Source organism: Aulostomus chinensis, chromosome 2 (assembly GCF_037954235.1).
Source record: "Aulostomus chinensis isolate RoL2024-O1b breed Wild chromosome 2, RoL_Achi_v1.0, whole genome shotgun sequence".
Classification (NCBI taxonomy): domain Eukaryota; kingdom Metazoa; phylum Chordata; class Actinopteri; order Syngnathiformes; family Aulostomidae; genus Aulostomus; species Aulostomus chinensis.
The window spans coordinates 7,762,133-7,771,707 of record NC_141321.1 but is presented as its reverse complement, the minus strand read 5'-3'; the positions used below and the strand labels follow the sequence as shown (position 1 = coordinate 7,771,707).

At 42.2% G+C, this 9,575-nt stretch overlaps 1 long non-coding RNA gene across 1 annotated transcript; it reads left to right on the top strand.

Annotated features, from left to right (window-relative positions):
• Positions 1–3,555: 3,555 nt before the first annotated feature.
• On the top strand, positions 3,556–6,488 carry LOC147268966 (uncharacterized). The gene is made up of 3 exons (XR_015111224.1): positions 3,556–3,790; positions 5,522–5,669; positions 5,965–6,488. It is a non-coding gene; the product is annotated as an uncharacterized LOC147268966 (long non-coding RNA).
• Positions 6,489–9,575: the final 3,087 nt, after the last annotated feature.

Genomic DNA, 9,575 nt, shown 5'->3' with positions numbered 1-9,575 from the left:
GTCTGTTATGCCTGCTGTGGTTTTATTAGCTGCCAACATTAGCGATTCCCTTTCAGAATATTTCTGTTTTGTCTGTGTTTTTTGTTTAAATGCATTTGAATAGAATTACTTTTATTTATCCTCATTCTTTTCATTTTCTTTGCCATCACTGTGCCCTTTCCCAGTTAGATTAGATTGGATTCATTTCAATTAGATCAGATTATAAAGAATGTGTGTGGTTTAGTTTGCAATCCCAGCAAGTAGAGGGATTACTAATCTGCCAGCACCTCAAAAATCTATAAATTAACATATTACACACTGTTTGATTAATCCGCATAAAAATCAGTTCGTTACATTCATGCGTTTCCTCCACTTCCTCTGGTAACATGTGGTGAAGACGATGTTATAAAACTCCTGGCAAGAAAGCATATAAATGTTGACTCATTCCTTAAATCACTTTTTTTTTCCAACCCACTCATACTTCACCCTTATCTTGGCCTTGTAGTTTCATCCAGAAAATCCGTACTGCATCACCGTGTCATGATCCAGATCTTAAATGGCTGCCAAAACATGCTGTCTTTGTCCGGCTGCTATGGGCCACACATACAGGCTTCATCCAGCTGAACATGTGACTTACGTTGTCACATTCATTCTCAGAGGTGCAGCCTCAGAAACACCGATGCAACACGGAGGACTGAACTGACCTGTGGCCGAATGAGCTGACGAACCTGCTGGCCAGAAATCAGAGGATGAGGACGAAGTCGGCGGCATCATCACTTAACAGTGAAAGAGAGACTCATCTGTTGATGGAACCGCTGTGGGGGGGGTGGGGGTGGGGGTCACATGTTTGATCCCTCCTTGCATGTATCTTTGGGAACACATGGGATCTCCTGGTTCATTGGTTCATGTGCTGAAGCTGCCTGAAGCCGCTCACATGTAAAAATAGTACATCTAATACATCTTGATAGAAAAAGAGAAAAGTGATTATCAGCAGTCTGCCTGGTGCTCTGTCGGTGGTGGTTTCCTAACTCGAAACTCTAATTTGAGCAATTGGCATTAAAACAACAGACAGGCACATATCAGCGTCAATCCTCTAACTTCTGTATTATCTCTCCGTTCCTCCTGTAATGGTATGTGGATAGGAAGAAAACATAGCCCCCTAGTGGTGAAGAGTGAGTATTGGATCCACAGCAGTGGAAGGTCTCAAGTTCTTCCATCTAAAACCCCTGAGAAATTAGTTACTAGATAAGTTTAAATAAAGTGTTATCGTATAGTGTAAATATGAATATTACACTTTGGGGTTTTTTTGCAGTTCTTTTTTTTATTTGTTTTGGGAAAGCTGATGTTGGAATGGAACAAAGCCGACTCTTCAGCAGGCCTGCTGACCACCGATAGCAATCTGAATAGAATAAATCAGAGCGTCCATTCAAAGGCTTGTTTGTCTTCAGCCTGCCGTCTTTGAAGTCCTACAAACAGTTTGCTTTTGGCTTTGATATGAATAGAAAGTTAATGTTCTCTGGAGACAAACCCTGTTTTAAACATTACCAAAAAGAACACACACACACACACACACACACACACACACACACACACACACACACACACACAAAACATTTGGCCCAAACATGCACCCCCCCCCCCCCAAAAAAAAGCCATAACTGTATCCAGCATCCAAGTCCGGTCTTGAAACTACAAACAAACTAATAGGTGACTAGTTTAGGTTGTTTAAGTTTGTTTCAATGAATGAATTTGATCTTAACTTAGTTCTAAAATTATGAACAAAAAAGCATGAAGGCTCCTCTATTACATCCAGTAGGTGACAAAGTGAAAAAGAATGAATCATGTTGCTCTTTAATATTACATGACATTTTTCTGTGCCTCTCCTGATGAGCAGAAAGCTTTTGCAGCTTCAATCATAGTTAATAGTAAATGAAACGACTCTAACCTTTATGAATATGAGAGGGCTTTGGTTACTTTTTCCACTCGTCCTGAACTGGTCCAGAGCAGTGACGTCCACACAGTGATGGGAAAAGTGACATGTCTAGACTTCCTCTACCCTCCACATGTGGAAGAGAGCAGCACAGGAGAGAGACCCGCCCTGTGTGCAGTCTGGAGGGGTAGGTGCTGCTTTTGGTCTTGTGTCTGCTCTGAAGCCTGTGCGGTGTGTTCAGGGTCGAGTAGGACCACAGGCCTCCCCATCACAGCCAGGTAACAGTGGGGTGTGTGTGTGTGTGTGTTTGTGTGTGTGTGTGTGTGTGTGTGTATACTTGGTTTTTGTTATCGTTTGGAGACCTTTTCTGATATAAACACTAACCTTATTAGGACCCCTCGTCCTCACGGGGACCAAAGACCTATCCTGATGCAGCAGAACTTCATTTTTGAACACCTGGTCAAAGTTAGAGTGAAGGTGTAAATTGTAGTTAGTTTAAGGTTGAGGTTAGGCATCGATTGGTTAGGTTTAGGATTAAGATTAGGGCTTGGGTTAGGATATTCACATGAATGGAAGTCAATGGAATGTCCTAACAAGGATAGCCACACAAACCTATGTGTGTATGTGTGTGTGTGTGTGTGTGTGTGTGTGTGTGTGCGTGTGTGTGTGTGTGTGCGCGCGCGCGCAGGGTGCAGGAACTTACCATCCCCGTGGTCCCAATGGAAACACTAAAAGCCCACTTAACAGCAACATCTGAGTATTCCGGTTGACGGTTGGCGTGGATACTTGTTAAACTACACTTTTTCATTTCATGATTTAAGTGACATCACCGTCACTTTGCTGAGCAACACTGAGACTTTCTCATGGAAGCAAATGGTCGCCTTCATCACACCCTGTCAGCCAGCTCAGTCTCATAGTTGCTCCCAGAACCACAGCTGCTTCCCCACCATGAAACACATCAGCATCATCGTCATAAATGTGAGGAGATGAGTGTAGCTAAAAAGCTAAACAGCCTTCAGGTCTTTGTCAGTGTGACGCCGGGATGAGAGCTGCTGTCGCGTCTGCGTTGTGTTTACTGAAGCATTCTCCCCTGGCTGGTCTGACTACAGCGTGAAGCTCGGTCAGCTGAGGTGGCCGCCATCTTGGTGAAAGTTGCTCCTCTGCCCGGAAGAGTGACAGCTGATGATGAGTGTTGGCATTAGTTTGAATACAGTAACCAAATTTACGCTCAAACATAAACTCACGCTCTGCTGGACTGTTGCCTCCAACATACAATTATTTCCACTGAGAAATTGAAAACTCAGAAAGGACGGAAACAATGTCAATCAAGATTCATTATTCTGAACAACAAACTCTGAACCAGCTGAGTTTCCAGCCAGTGACTGATGATTACATGATGAACATTTCTGTCCACTTTGTTTACTGGCTGCACTTCTGTTTATGGACTTGCTGTTTGTTCAACTGACTTGATAAAGTAACTGTCTGAAACATGATGTTCTCCCTGTCACATGACGCTGTCAGGTGATCCTCTGCCCGCTCTTGTTTGATGCAAGCTACTTGGCCGACACTGTTGTGTTCTGGCCTTTTTCTTTTTTTTTTTAGTTTAACCATGTTCTTGATATTATTTGACACTTTTTTATCTGACTGAGCCCCTAAGAAGCTAGTTCTTTTCCTCTGAAAAGGGAGACCGTCTACTTTCCGAGGGACCTTGAACGTTACCTTTCAGAGAATGAGGGCGGTGTTCGCTGCAGGTCTGCAGGGCGGAATCTGCTGTGACCGCCGGTGAAAATACGCCAGACGAAAGGGAAAAGTGAAAATGCATTTTGCCTTTCAGCCCGCACAGTGACCTGCACTCTTCATCACTGTAAATTATTCCTACAGGTACTTTATTGTAACTTTACCTTTATTTCTTTTAATTTTATTTTCATCTTGTCTTATTAGGGCCTGAGCCAGAAGGTACTTCATTTTAGTCTGTTTTTATACTACCTACATACTGTCATGTGCCACTCTATCTATCTATGTATCTATCTATCTATCTATCTGTCTGTCTATCTATCTATCTATCTATCTATCTATCTGTCTGTCTGTCTGTCTGTCTATCTATCTATCTATCATCTATCTATTTATCTATCTATCTATCTATACATTCATGCATCTATCTATCTGTCTATCTATCTATCTATCTATACATTCATGCATCTATCTATATCATCTATCTATCTGTCTATCTATCTATACATTCATGCATCTATCTATCTATCTGTCTATCTATATATTCATGCATCTATCTGTCTATCTATCTGTCTATCTATCTGTCTATCTATCTATCTATACATTCATGCATCTATTTATCTGTCTATTTATCTATCTGTCTATCTATACATTCATGCATCTATCTATCTATCTATCATCTATCTATCGATACATTCATGCATCTATCTGTCTATCTATCTATCGATACATTCATGCATCTATCTATCTGTCTATCTATCTATCTATACATTCATGCATCTATCTATCTGTCTATCTACCTATCTATCTATCTATCTAACTATCTATCTGCCTGTCTATCTATTTATCTATCTATCTGTCTATCTATCTATCTATCTGTCATCAATCTATCTGTCTATCTATCATCTGTTTGTCTATCTGTCTATCTATCCATTCATGTATCTATCTATCTATCTGCCTATCTATCTATCTATCTATCTATCTATCTATCTATCTATCTATCTATCTATCTATCTATCTGCCTATCTATCTGTCTATCTGTCTATCTATACATTCATGCATCTATATCTATCTGTCTATCTATCATCTATCTATCTATCTATCTGTCTGTCTATCTATTTATCATCTATCTATCTATCTATCTGTCTGTCTATCTATTTATCTATCATCTATCTATCTATCTATCTATCTGCCTATCTATCTGTCTATCTGTCGATCTATATATCATCTGTCTGTCTATCTGTCTATCTATACATTCATGCATCTATCTATCTATCTGTCTATCATCTATCTATCTGTCGATCTATCTATCATCTGTCTGTCTATCTGTCTATCTATACATTCATGCATCTATCTATCTATCTGCCTATCTATCTATTGTCTATCTATCTGTCGATCTATCTATCATCTGTCCGTCTATCTGTCTATCTATACATTCATGCATCTATCTATCTATCTGTCTATCTATCTATCTGTCTATCAATCTATCTGTCTATTTATCTATCTATCTATCTATTCATCTATCGATCTATCTATCTATCTGTCTATTTATATCTGTCTATCTATCTATCTATCTATCTATCTATCTATCTATTTATCTATCTATCCGTCTGTCTGTCTGTCTATAAGAGTCTTTGACCTTGAACCTATAAGACAATAGGAAGGTGATGGAGATTTTGAACCTCAGCGTTGTTATTGTGTGATAATGAGAAACTGTAGCTGAAGCTGTGTGTGTGTGTGTGTGTGTGAATGCGTTTGAATTAAAAATAAGTTTTCAATTTTTATTTTTTAATGAATATAAATTAAATGTTTATTTTTGAAAAGAAATGACAAGATCCTTTCATAGTTTGTCTTTTATCTACTGATTTATACCCCCCTTAGAGTTGAATAACTCAGAAAATACAAGGACAGCACCAAAATGTATGTCTTCATGGAGGAGGAACCAGTGAGTGATGGGTGTGGGCACCTTTCGAAGTTCCCGTGTAATCACAAGTTCATGGAGGAAACGGCGCATCCCATCCATTGATCTGTGAGTATGAAATGTGAGTGAAACATTGAACTAACAGTTCCATCTCTCGTGATCCCATCCGGGCCTCATCAGCTGATGCGGTGCATAGGCACCTTATACTGAATAGTGCACCTGAGTCAAGTATGACCCAGCACCATTAACCTATACTGCCACCCAGTGGCAGACTGGTAGCAGGACACAAACCAACAGACTGAATCTGACTAACGGCTCCTACTGTGTGTGTGTGTGTGTGTGTGTGTGTGTGTGTGTGTGTGTGTGTGTGTGTGTGTGTGTGTGTGTGTGTGTGTGTGTACAGTTTGATCTACCAGACCAGAGAGGAGCCCAGATGCAGGCTGGGCTACGAGTCTTCTCAGAAAGCCACACAATATAAGTAGCAACAGTAACAAGGTGGAAGATTCAGGCAGGAAGAGCCACCATGGAGCACCACAACCAAGTGGCTGCATGGTGCATCTGCACTGAGTCTGGGCTGCAGGTCCTAAGGTCAGAATGGAGGAACCCCTAAGGTGGTGGAGAAGGACCCAGCTAAGATCCTGGAGGACTTCCAGATCCAGACTGGTTAAGTGGTGATGACTGATAGATGGAGCATCCCAAGACACAGTAGCACCCTGAAGAAGGAGCACCAGGACCTGGATAGATACAAGGGGCAGAAGAGTCAACAGTGGTGCCACTGGGGGCTGTGACCCCCAAACTGGGGGAGTGACTCCTGCAGACTCCAGGTACAACACCTGAGGTCTCTGTCCAGAAGAGCTCAGTCCAGGAACAGCTAAGATACTGCAGGACCCTCAGCCCACCAGACCTCTGGTAGAGGATCCCAGCTTGAAGGAGACAAACATCACCATCCCCAGAGACCGGATGGTGAGAGGAGGATTTTGTTATACAGTGTTGCGCAAAGGTTGTGGGCAGGTGTGAAGAAATGCTGTTATGTCAGAATGTTTTCAAAAATATAGGAGTGAATCTCCATCAAATCACTGTTTGGTGTGACCACCCTTTACCTTCAAACAGCATCACTTCCTCTTGGTGCACTTGCACACAGTTTTTGAAGGAACTTAGCAGGGAGCTTGTTCCAAACATTTGAAGAACGAACCCCCCCAGATCCTCTGTGGAGGAAGGCTGCCTCAAATCCCTCTGTCTCCTCATGCGACCCCAGACAGACTCACTTTCCAGCATTTCTCCACACCTGCCTAAAACATCAATGTACTGTGACACACACATCAAACATTTAGCTTCTTTATCTCATGCTCATAAAAATGTAGTCTAGCAGAGCTGCTCATTTACCTGTCAGGAAGCTGGGAGTTGAACATTCCTCCCCTAGGATGACACTGCATCTCTGAGGCAAAGGGAGGAATCCCCACATCATCTGATCAGCTCCTGGGACATCTAGAATTGTCCTCACTCGGCTCTCACTCGATATTTTGCCTTGTGAATTTCCTGCTTTTTGATCGTGTTTTTCTCCCAGTGCTCAGGATATCTCTGCCCTGCTCCAAGCCTGGGGATCTGACTGACCCTGGACCCAGTTCACATTACAATAGCAAGGATAACTCCTTATGAGATCTGCTCACTAAAGGCAAACATATTCAACACAATGTGAATCCTCCACGTTGGGCCTGAAGCAGCGACTGAAGGCAGAGGTGATTTCACTAAAGGAAGCAGTAAATCCCTCTGAGTAGTGGAGACAGATGAAAAGACTTCAGTGGAGTTTTGTAGTCCATCTTAAGACCAGGTGTTCAGGGTAGGGGGACTCTTCTCTCTGTCTGTGGGGGAGGTTTTTTTGGTCACACCTACACCAGAATTGAGGGACATTTCACAGGATTAAGATTATTGCCTGCATCCTCTAATCTGCAGGTGTCCATCATCCTGCAGGTGGTGGTCAGATAGCAACTGGGGTCTGTGTTGTTGGTCTGGTCAACCATGGGAGAGAAGGGGGTGTGCAGAGCTTGTTGGGGAGGAAATCTCTGATGCAGAAGACCGCTCAGGAGCTCCAGAGAGACTCTTGTGCCCTCGACTCCACAGTCATCCAGAGAGCAGAGAAGATCAAAGTTAGCCTTCCTCTCCTGTTCCTTCCTGTGGAATATTTGTCGGAGGTCTTCAGCCTCCGCCTTGTTCTTCCAACACACACATCACCAGGAAAAGACCACCTGACACAAATAGGAAGGCCAGGATGCAGCCCAGAATCCCACATCCCTAACATATTCATTACTATGAAAGTGTAGTAGCGCGTGGATGACTGCTCCTGACCTGAGATGAAAATAATGACACAAGATACAACCAATGCACCACCAGAGGGCACTCAATGATAACCAATGGCTGACACACCAAGTTAGATTGTAAATTTAATATTGATGAAGTATAAAAAATAAAATAAAACCTCAAACAAGACAAAGAAAATGATTAATTCCAGCCTTATTGAAAGATTAATCTGAAATCTTCAGTTTTTTTTTTAAATCTGTGCAAATATCAACACGCTGCAGGAAACCCAGAAGAAAAAGAAGAAAGAGGATGACATGACAACACGGGAGAGCAACGTCAAGTCACCGATACGAGTCTGTGCCGTGTACCGGAAGAGAAATCTGACAGTTAACTATATATACCAGTTTTTTCAGATATCACATAGCTGAAGCTCATGGAAACTAATATTCTCAGTCATTAGAATATTGTGTTCACGTAAACACACTAATCTGTCTTTGTACTCATTATTGTAAAAAGTTCCTATTAAACCCAATCAGGGATTCAGACAGAATCAGTGCTCTCTGCTTGGCTTGAGTGACGTCACGCCCAAAACCCTCCTATGAATAATTGGGTGGTTAATTATCTTTTGCACCCTGCGTTTTGGTTCGCGTTCTGATCACACTCCTTCTGATTAAAAAACGAAGCTGAAAACGCCCCAAACGCACACATAGCACGGTCCGCTAACCGCCTGCCTCCGTAACCCCTTAAACAGGGCCGTGGGTGTCAGCAGATGAGTACATTTTGTTCGTGACCTGAGTGCATACGGTTATAGAACCTGCCTCTGGTGGCCACTTTGGTGATTCTTCCGCATTTAGATGAAAACTTGATATTCCTGGGCAGTATCCTTTGGTGTTACTGGCAGCACCACTCAGCCGAGACAGGCCAAGCGCTGGAGGTATGGGTTCTGTACGGTGTTCCTATCTATGTCTGCAGTCTGCACGTATGCTTGAGAATTTAGTTTCTCTGGTATAATAGATTCTGCCTTCCTGCGATGAACTCTTGATGAACACACTCTGTAAACTGGGTGAAATGTGTGGTGTCTGTTCTTTACACTTTGCGTCTCACACCATACTCATATTGATATTATTTGATCAAGTTAGTGAAATGTAATGAAGAAAGCCAACACACACGCATTTCACAAACACAGCAACTGTAAAGTGACATCATGATTAAATAAAGTCCATGATTGGACACTGGCTGACACTGTGAATTGTTTACATTCATCTTAGCATGCATTTAAGGTAGAAGTCAATCAGAAGGGCTAAAATGTATCAATGGGGGGGGGGGGGGGGGTCAGTGCACTGATGTTGCCTTCTAATGTTCTCCTGAAAGTAACATAAAACAGCCGATTGAACTAAAGTTTGTCCTCCTAAGCAGGAAATCCCACCAGATTTTACAGTTGATGTTGCTAATCTGAGATGGTCAGTAAGGCTTCGATGGCAGTCGGCCTCCCTGTACTTGTTTAGTTTACTGAGAGGTCAAGAATGGAAAGAGGTCATATTTTAAAAGCCCTCAAATCTCAAGGCCAACGATGTCAAACAGACTTTGGACTCAAAGGACATCCCTCATTTAATGTTCTTCGACTTTTTATACTGTTTAGTCTTACAGACAGGAAACAAAGCCTGATTGTTGTTTGTTTGTAAGCCCGAACTTGTGACTGTCAATCACTCTGGGTTGAAA